The sequence below is a fragment of the Elephas maximus genome, chromosome 20 (genome assembly GCF_024166365.1).
Source record: "Elephas maximus indicus isolate mEleMax1 chromosome 20, mEleMax1 primary haplotype, whole genome shotgun sequence".
Taxonomy (NCBI): domain Eukaryota; kingdom Metazoa; phylum Chordata; class Mammalia; order Proboscidea; family Elephantidae; genus Elephas; species Elephas maximus.
Window position 1 is genome coordinate 75,438,138 of NC_064838.1, and position 10,085 is coordinate 75,448,222.

The 10,085-nt window shown below is 37.0% G+C and overlaps 1 pseudogene; it reads right to left on the reverse strand.

Moving 5' to 3' along the window:
* Positions 1-7,546: 7,546 nt before the first annotated feature.
* LOC126063928 (olfactory receptor 4C15-like) lies at positions 7,547-8,495 on the reverse strand (annotated as a pseudogene).
* Between the last annotated feature and the right edge of the window lie 1,590 nt (positions 8,496-10,085).

Below are 10,085 nucleotides of genomic sequence, written 5' to 3' on the forward strand. Positions count from 1 at the left end.
CTGGAGCCTTGTTTTTCATCAATGCCTTCAGTGCTTTTTGGACTTCTGCCTTCAATATTATTGGTTCCAGATAATATGCTATCTCCTGAAATGGTTGAATGTCAACCAATTATTTTTGGTTCAGTGACTCTGTGTATTCCTTCCATCTTCTTTTGATACTTCCTGCATGGATCTGAAGTTTAATTAATTATAATAATATCCCAGTGCTTGTTTCATAGTTTTTTACAAATGTACTCAGGGTTACATAAAACACTAGCATTAGGTGGAGCTAGGTGAGGAGTGGAAACCCTGGTGGGGTAGTGGTTAAGAGCTATGGCTGTTAACCAAAAGGTTGGCAGTTTGAATCCACCAGGTGCTCCTTGGAAACCCTATGGGGCAGTTCTACTCTGTCCTATAGGGTCACTATGAGTCAGAATTGACTTGATGGCAAAGGGTTTGTTTTTTTTTGGTTTAGGTGAGGAGTATACAAGAACTCTCTGTACTATCTGTGCAACTTCTCTGTAAATCTAAAATTACATAAAATCAAAATATCATTAAAAAAAAAAGTGATTGTTCTGTTTCTGCTATCAAAAGGGTAGTTATCCCAGCTTCCTCACAGAATAACCAGGGGCCCTTGAACAAACCGGTAAGCCTCAGTGTTCTCACCTATAAAGTAGGTATAGTAACACTTGTTCAAGCTGCCTCACTTACAAGAGTCCAATAGGACAGTTATTATCAAAATGATTGGCAAAGTATAAAGTTTTAAAAATGTGAAATAGTGATGCCAGTATTATTTTCAAGCAATGACTACACACACAAAGTTAGCTATAAAAGAATAAAATGTGTGTTTTTAATTTTTTTTTTTTTTAATTATCCTCATTGCTAAAATTGCAATTAAACTGTTTCCATTCATGTAACCTTTTTGGAAAATACATTAGTAAATATTTCCAGTCTGATAAACACGTTCCTATCATTTATACTAGCTACCTCAACTCTAAACAATAAACAATTCTTTAACAATAGAAAGATTTTTATGTAATTCAGACTACTTCAAATTAATAAGGGATGATGCTGTCAATAAAATGCTGATTAATGATATAAAGACATAGAAGGTGAAGCATCTTTACAATATGTTAAATGACCAAAATAGAAGAAAAATTGAAATACTCCTGTCCATTTGTATAGATATTATAATTTTAAAATCTAGATGGGAACATGGAAATGGCAGAGATTGCTTATTTTCTTTTTAATATGTATCTTTAGGTAATCTTATGAATATTTTAAATTTTTATTTTTAACCAAGGTTAAACCCACAACACTGTATTTTCCATCAATTAAATAGTTCATAAAAGTAGGTTGGAACTGGGGCAATTTTATCATTTATCCAGTATGATTTGTTTGTATATGTGGAATTCTCATGATAACATAACATGGGTTAGATTGTTACTTTAAAAATAAAGTTATTGTAAAGACTCCATTAATAGCTATACCGTGAGTTCCAGCCTTACCCTGCCCCTATACTTACTGTGGTATCAATTTTAAATTCATGTCTCCACCTTAGGACACAGCTTGTTTTGTCCATATTTCTCCTAGAAGATCCCATGGTCTTTCCTTTCTTGATAGCCATACACTGCACCAGACACTGCGTAGGGAACCCTCAAGGCCAGCTGTGAACTGTGCATTCTAGGGCACCTCTTGGAGAGTGACCTTGGAAGTTTACCTCCCCAACCCCCAATAACCCCATTGCCCACTATTTTTTTCCTGTTAGTTTTAATAATAAAATTAATTCTAATGCCAATGATTTGAAAACAATAGAAGCTACTGTTTCAACTTTGAAGTATGTATAACATTAAAAAATAAATGCAGAATTAGAAATAAGGTTGTCAACATAAGCAGTGTTTTTGTTATTTCAAGCAATAAAGATATAAATGTATATTTTAGAATCACTTTTATGTACATATATTTGTATATCAGTCATATCTGCATATGAATATGCATTTCTAAATAAATATGGTTATTACAAATTAAAAGAATAGGTTTAAAATCCATTCTTAGTTACTCTCTTTGTTAAGTTCATTAGTGCACTGTGTTTCTGATCCAGGGTTGTTGTTATCATTTATTTCAGCAATATTTATGTCTTGACTGTCTACTTAAGCATATTCCCTTCCTTGACAACCTGGAAAATCTTTTCTCCTCACATTGCAGATGCTTTTCCCTTCTGCAGTGTTGTTCTGCTGGTTTCTCTAAACATCTCATCTTATACTCTTGCTATTTCTAGAATTAAAAAAAAAATAATAACCTCACTGTTTCTACCTGTGTCCTTCCTGATGGATGCCTGAGGTTTCTTTGTTCTCTCTTAGGAGCTTAGCTCATTTTAGGAGACAGACAAAGGTCACCCCAATTAGCACTATAGCAGTTCAGAGCGTCAGTCATTTAAGCATCCTTGAACAATTCTGAGAGAAATCTCATGTGATCTATGATATGAAACACACTTAGTGAAAATTTCAAGTCAGAAGACTCTGCTCTTTGATTTAATGAATCACTTTTACTCTTAATTCCCTACCCTGTGATATATGTGGAAAAACTAAGGGATATATTATATATGGAAACCCTGGTGGCGTAGTGGTTAAGTGCTACGGCTGCTAACCAAAGGGTCGGCAGTTCAAATCCACCAGGCGCTCCTTGGAAACTCTATGGGGCAGTTCTACTCTGTCTTATAGGGTCGCTATGAGTTGGAATCGACTCGAGAGCACTGTTTTTTTTTTTTAATATTATATATAGGAATTCTGTAAGTGATAAAGTAGCAATTGAGGTACCATGCTCCTACATCAGTATTCTTTATAGTCTCAGAAGATCTCAGTTTTCAGTCTAAAACACCAGGATGGGGAGAGCCTCAGCGGGTAAACGATAACTGAGAATATATTAAGAAAGAATATATAAAATGCCATATAGAGAGCTAGGACAAAATATGCACTGTGTCCCCTCTAAGGTATTTGGATTTAACTTGAAGATGACAAGCTGAAGGTAGATCTAATTTCATTAGACTTTAAGTAAAATGTACTGGTACTCCCAACCCAGAGAAAGTTTTGTATTATAATAGCTGATATTCATGGACCATCTATAATACATTACTTCATATATTTCCAAATCTTTGCCACTATTATTATCCTTTTAAAGATTAGGTGTCTGAGAACCAGAAAGGTGATGTAACTAGCCCAAATGTACTAATTATTGGTAGTTCCACGAATTAAACTTGGTGGTCTGACCACTACCCTCACACTTTTAAGCACTACACCACACTTTTGAAGCCCTTTTATAAAGTGCAAAAATGTAAACTATAAATCTTACCGTGTGTCAGTTCCTGGAAAACTCTGGTGTTGGCAATCTCCTATTCTTCATCGACAAAAGTCCATTCAGTGGCTGGATAAAATGTGAAGGTTGTTTCCAGCTCTTATATCTACATCTAAGAGAGAGAGAGAAAGAGCCTCACAGGCACTCAAGGTGGAGAATGTTCTCCACTGCTTCTCAAGTGCTGCCTTCAATATGGCCTCAGAGAACAAAAATAAATAAGCAAACTTTCCTCCTTTAGTTCCAACTGAAATTTAAAGCGGTTTCCCCAAGGACATGAGCGTGTAGTACTTCCCCTCAGTTGGCCCCAGTGTTGGAAAAGTTCCCATTGGTATGATTTTCCAAGACACAGTTTAATGTGGCTTGATTTGCTTAAGCGTTTGCGAAACTTTTATGTCCCTGAGAAATTGTTTTTTTTTTTTTTTCCAACTGCTCCAGAGTTTCTATTTGAAGATGCTTTCATTTCCTTTTATGTTCAGGAATAGAACAGCATGTATGCTGGGATGGAAACGCCTATGTTCTTACTAAACCCAAAAGCTGAGTTCTGGGATAAGGCTCAGCATCAGACCATGAATATAACAAGTGCTGTTCTTGGGCAGGGGTAGCAATGAGTGCTTATTAAAGAATAACGTATTTCATGCATAAATATGTAAAAAAAATACATATTAAACCAAATGTTATTTTTTTCTCTCAATACCTGAACTTTATATTTCATGACTTTGAAACTAAAAGCCTAATTTCTATCCCTGGGTGGTGCAAATTGTTAGTGCACTCAGCTGCTTACAAAAGGTTGGAAGTTCAAGTCCACCCCGAGGCAGTTTAGAAGAAAGGCCTGGCCTCTATTTTCAAAAAATCTGCCCTTAGAAACCTATGGACTACATTTCTCCTCTGACACACATGGGGTCTCCACGAGTCAGAATCAACTCAATAACAATTTTTTTAAAATTTTTTCCTCTTGTCATTTTATTTGAAAATAATGAATGACAAATCTGTTTATCCTGATGGTATGTAGCATTGTGATTGAAGTTTGAGGGAAAACCAAGAGTCGGCCCATGAGACCAACACAGAAAAGGACCAGACCAAACAGGTTGTTGTCCCATACACTCTTTAAACATTTTATTCTACTATTTATAGGGTCGTTATTAGTTGGAATCTGCTCAAAGGCAATGTGTTTTTTTTTTTATTTATATGGCTATTCATAACACACAAATGATGCAAAATTGAAATGATTCATCAGAAAAGTCAAGGCTCAGAAGCAATTTCATGTCAATAAACTATGGGATTAAAGCACAAGGGTTACTTTCTTTTTATTAAAATTGTATACATTTGCCCTGACCAAAAGAATTGGCCGACATGGACCACAGTCCTCGTGATCCAAAGAGAGAAATCGCCAGAGAAGCCTGACACATGATATGGAGCCTGTGGAGAACTGGGTGATCTTGCTAGATAGAGGCAAGAGGGACACTTAGGGTAAAGGATGTCTTCCTCCACCCTCAATACCCTCAGAGCATGGACAGGTGAGAGCTAATAAGGGCTCACACACAGCCCAAGGCCAAGGATCAGCAAGGGACTATTTTCAACCCAGAGCCTTGAACTTGTGCTGTGTCACCCAAATGTAACATGTCTGCACCACTCTAGTAACCCAATGTAGTGCAATTCTGTGGAAAAAAAAATAATAATAAAGATACAACCTGCGGAGGCCATTTGTTTACTATACCACCCAATAGAAACTAGAGTCCCAGTCACAGGACCAGGGATAACTTTATTGCAGCCAAATAAGAATTCCTAAAGGCTTCTGGTTGGATAGGATAGAATATAGAGAATAACTTGAAAAGGAGAAATAGGGAGGGGCCCATGCAGTCAGTTCCAAGTTGGGGTGCCCTACACATAAGGTACTACAAACTTACCAATCTTAGGCACTGGAGAACTTAGAAAATTTTTCAGAAGGCACTCTGAAGTGTAGAAGCAAGCATAGGGTTCTGCCTGCTTAGGTCTAAGTGCAGGGCTATAAAGTATCAGTTTTTCAGATCTATGAATTTAAAGAGAGAATGTAAGCCATTTAGAGAGACCAAGGGAAGGACATGTGTTCCAAACAGAGGGACTAGCCAATGTTCGTACAGGCTCTATGGCAAGAGCATACTAGGTCAGTAAGAGGAGGAGAAAGTGGGACATGGACTGGAGGAGTCAGTGAGGGGTCAGCCATGAGAGAGGAGTTCAGAGAGGTGTGAGGGTACCAAGATTACTGCTACCTGGTCTTTAACAATTGTAAGCTTTTGGCTTTTACCTTGAGTGACATGGAAGGCCACTGAAGTAGAGTCATGATATGATCTGACTTATGGATTTAAAGGGTAATCATCGCTGACTTGCTCAGGATAGGCTTTTGGAGCAAGGGATGCAAAAGTAAATGCAGGGAGACAGGTAAGAGGCAATTGCAATAATCCAGGTGAAAAATGACTGTGGTTCAGAATTTGGTGACAGCTCTAAAAATAAGAAGCTCTTGAATTTGTATATATGTTAATGTTAAAGTCAAGAGGATTTCCTCATAGAGCAGACGTGGGTAATGAGAAAAAGAAATAGAAAAAATGTGCCATCAGTCAAGATGGAAGATGATGTAAAAGAGTCAGTTTGGAATGTGAGCAGAACCAGGAATACAGCTTTGGATTAGTTCAGTTTAAGAAATCTATTTGTCATTTAGATGGAAATACCATGAACCAGTTGGATTTTCAGGTCTCAACCTCAAGAAAGAAGTCTGGTCTGAGGTACTTATTTGGGAAACTTGGTCATGGGATATTAGATGATGAGGGAAGTGGAATCAAGGGAAGATATTTTTTAACAAAGAAAGAGGTAATGGATTGCTTCTTTGCTGATGTAAATGATCCAGTAGAGAAGGAAACAGAGATGAAATAAGAGACAGAAGAGATTCTTAGACCAGTGTCCTCATGTAAGCAGTGAGGAGAGAATGTCCCATGCAAAAGTAAAGAGCGTTTGATTGCCTTTGAAAAGGGTCAAAGATACTTCATTTAAAATAGCAGTTAAGAAGGCAGCATATAAGTGAATGGAGGCTGGCAGATTGAGAGACACATTTGTAGGAGCCTGGAAGCTCTCTTTTGATAGTTTAAATTATCTCAATAAAATAGGAAGTAACTTCATGTAATGTTTCTCATTAAGAGTGATGTTTGTGGTAGTTTTTTAGGCAGATACCTTTCCTCAAAAGAAAGTATTCTTCTACTCTTACTTTGCTAAACCTTAGTATCATGAATAGTAGTGAATTTTTCAAATCCTAATATAAAGGTAAGCATAAAACTTAAAGGCTAATATTAGTAATGCAAGTCTCTATAACAAAACAGTAAGACCAACATCTGTTTCAGAAATCAGAGTGTCAAAAAAAAAAAAAATGTCAGCATTAAGCTGTTAAATAATATGTTTAATATTAAAGGTATTTACTATGAATTAATTTGGGGATCCCACAGAACAAATAAGAAATTTGTGAGATCTAATTAGCAGGTAATATTACAGCATGAAAAGTCAGAACAGCTCATACATATAATACAAAATGTAGATTCTGAGCCTGCTTTATTTTTTACAGTGACTTAAACAAGATAGAAATTTATTTCCCTCTCATACAAAGGAAGGTAGAGGCAAGTAGTATGGGGCTAGTTCATACAGCTAAACAACATCAGGATTACAGGCTCCTCAGTCTTGCATATCCATCAACCTTAACACACATTCTCATGGTCCATCTTGGCTGCTTGAATTTCAACCATAATTTCCCATTCACAGAATTACCATTTACGTTATCACTTAACTGGGTTCAAAAAGTTCAGTGCCCCCAAAATAAGTTTTTTTTTTTTTCAGTTAAAAGAGTTTCAGAAAGCTTCTCTTCTTTAAGATATTTTTTGGGTCCTCTACATGAAGGTTATTCAAACCATGATGTGAATGCCAAGCAGCTTAATAGATAATCTGACTCCCCACTTTTCCTGATTTCTTTTCACTGAATTATATTCTAAATAAGCATAAAATTCAATACTCCAAGATGAAAGTGATCTGAGGTGGAAATAATATCTCCTGGCCTCCACTTCAGTGTTTTTTTTTATATATATATTATATTATATATAACCTTCAGTATTACATGGTCCATCCACTATAAAGTTCTTGTCTAAGCCCTTTTTGACTTCTTTCCTCTGGAAGTTTTATTTGTTTATTTATTTAAGTTTAATTGTTATTTATCATCAGAATCTACCACCAATTTAGTCCACAATTTCCTCATGGCATTTTTCACTTCCTTATTCCTGAGAGTATAAATCATAGGATTGAGCAGTGGAGTTAGGATAATGTAAAACAGGGCCACCATCTTGTCAAAGGAGAAAGCAGATGGAGGTTGTGCATACACAAATATGCATAGGACAAAGAACAAAACCACAACAGCAATGTGACAACCACAGGTGGGGAGAGCTTTCTGTCGTCCTTCAGAGCTATGAGTCCTTAAAAAAAAGAATTAGAGAGAGCAAAATGACACAATAAGAGATAAGTAACAAGGAGAAGTTTATGATGCAGAAAAACCCACTATTGACAACCACCAAAAGGCCAAGGATGTGAGTGTCTGTACAGGCAAGCTCCAATAATGGGTACAAATCACACATGAAGTGATCGACGACATTGGGGCCACAGAAGGGCAGCTGGAAAGTAAAGAGAATTTGTATCACAGAATGCAAGAAGCCCCCTGCCCAGGCTACCCCCATCAGAAGGCCACAGAGCCTCCAGTTCATGATAGAGGGGTAATGCAATGGCTTGTAAACGGCCACATAGCGGTCATAGGCCATGGCTGTGAGGACAATCACCTCTACTCCAGCAAAGAAGTGCCCAGCAAAGAGCTGTGTCATGCAGCCCTTGAAGGAGATGGTTTTCCTCTCATAAAGGGAGTCCACAATCATCTTTGGGGCGATGACAGAGGAGATGCACGCATCCAGGAAGGACAGGAGAGCCAGAAAAAAGTACATAGGGGAGCCCAGGAGTGCTGGGCTGCTGTCGATGGTCACCACAATTAGCAAATTGCCCCCAAGAGTTGCAAAGTAGACAAACAAAAATACAACAAATACTGTTTTTTGAACATTTAGATTCTGTGAAAGCCCCAAGAGAATGAATTCAGTTACAAAGCTTTTGTTCTGCATGATTTCAGGGGAAAAGGTGAATTCTACAGTGGCCATATAGAATCTAAAATTACGAGAAAGAGATATTTGTCTCAGACGAGTTTAAGGTGTTAGCATAGCCCTCAACAGGCTGGTGCATCCATAAGCAAAGTTATTTTAAGTGCCTGTTTTGTGGTTGAAAACACAAAATGAGAAATTTATCAAAGGCGGTTGTGAGACATCAGGCAGAATTGAGGTTAAATACTTTAAAACAGAGTTTCAATATTATAGAAGGAAACATTCATATGTGCTAGAGATGACCAATAGCGTTTATCTTAGGTGCCACTGATTAGTTGGTAGTGGCTACCTGGAGTGAATTGTTGAGGATTCTGAAGCACATCCAAGCTCTGAGGAAAGGAGGGCTGTAATGTGTTAGATATGTCTGCCATTGACATGGCATGGGAACCAGGATGACTTGCATGGGAAATCCATCTCTCATCAGGAAACCGCTCCTATCTACAAATAGAAGAAGAGATAGCATGCAGTTTAAGAGGCACTTAGAAATCATGCCTACTCCCTAAATATTTAAAATCAGAGCTCAAGTGGGCCTTTAAGGTGAATTAATTGATTTCTTATAAAAAAAAAGACCCTATGGAAATGTGCTTATATTTATGCTTAGTAAATACTAGCTATACATTAAAGGTTGAGTTGCTTTTTATTATTCGTCATTTTAAGATGAAAAAGAGGCTGATAATAATACCACTTCAGTTTGTCGTGCTGATGACTAAGTGAAATCATGCAAGGAAAGCAATTTCTCAAGCGATGGTGTTTAGAATAAAGTCCATGTTAGGTTTTATAATTCCTATGTCCCTGGTAAGAAACTCATGCTTTGAGAGGTTAAGGTAAAAAAAAAATTACCAAAAGGTGGATCTGGATTTTCTGGCTCCAAAGCCCATGTGTAATCCACTGGATTGATAAGGAAATGGGTGAGAATGTTTCTTTTCTAGGGAGAACTTCAGAACACGGACAGCCTTCTAGAGTCTCCAACCAACTCTCAAAGTTAAAATTTTCTGATTGATTTGATCGTGTACAAATGGGACACCTCAGAGAAAGAAATTCCAAAGGATTTTTGATCAGAAGGTAATGGCCTCACCTTAAAACACACTATTAAAAAAAAAAAAAGTTGCAACGGAGTGGATTCTGACTCATAGCAACCCAGTAAGGGTCATGTACACATACAAATTAACAACAACCATATAGAAACAGCACATTAAATACAAACCAGTCTTAAGGCTTTACCAATTATTAACCAATCATTTATATAACATGCCCCACAGGATCAAGTACAGTTCTTCAAGGTTTCAGGTTATATCTGCTTTAAAATTACATAGCTTCAATGTAAAATAGTTCATATATAGCTTACCTGATCATCTGGCAGGGTTATGCTGATGGCCAATTTCAAAAATGTGAAAATGTTACTTATGATAAAGAACTGTTGTAAATTGTTGTTATTATTATCTCACTTAATAAGCCAGTTGCTTTACCCTTTGAAAGCATTTCCATGAGTCTACCGGATAATTACTTCAACTTTTGACTTCCTTTTCCATAGGCAGACACAGCTTTGAAGATTGA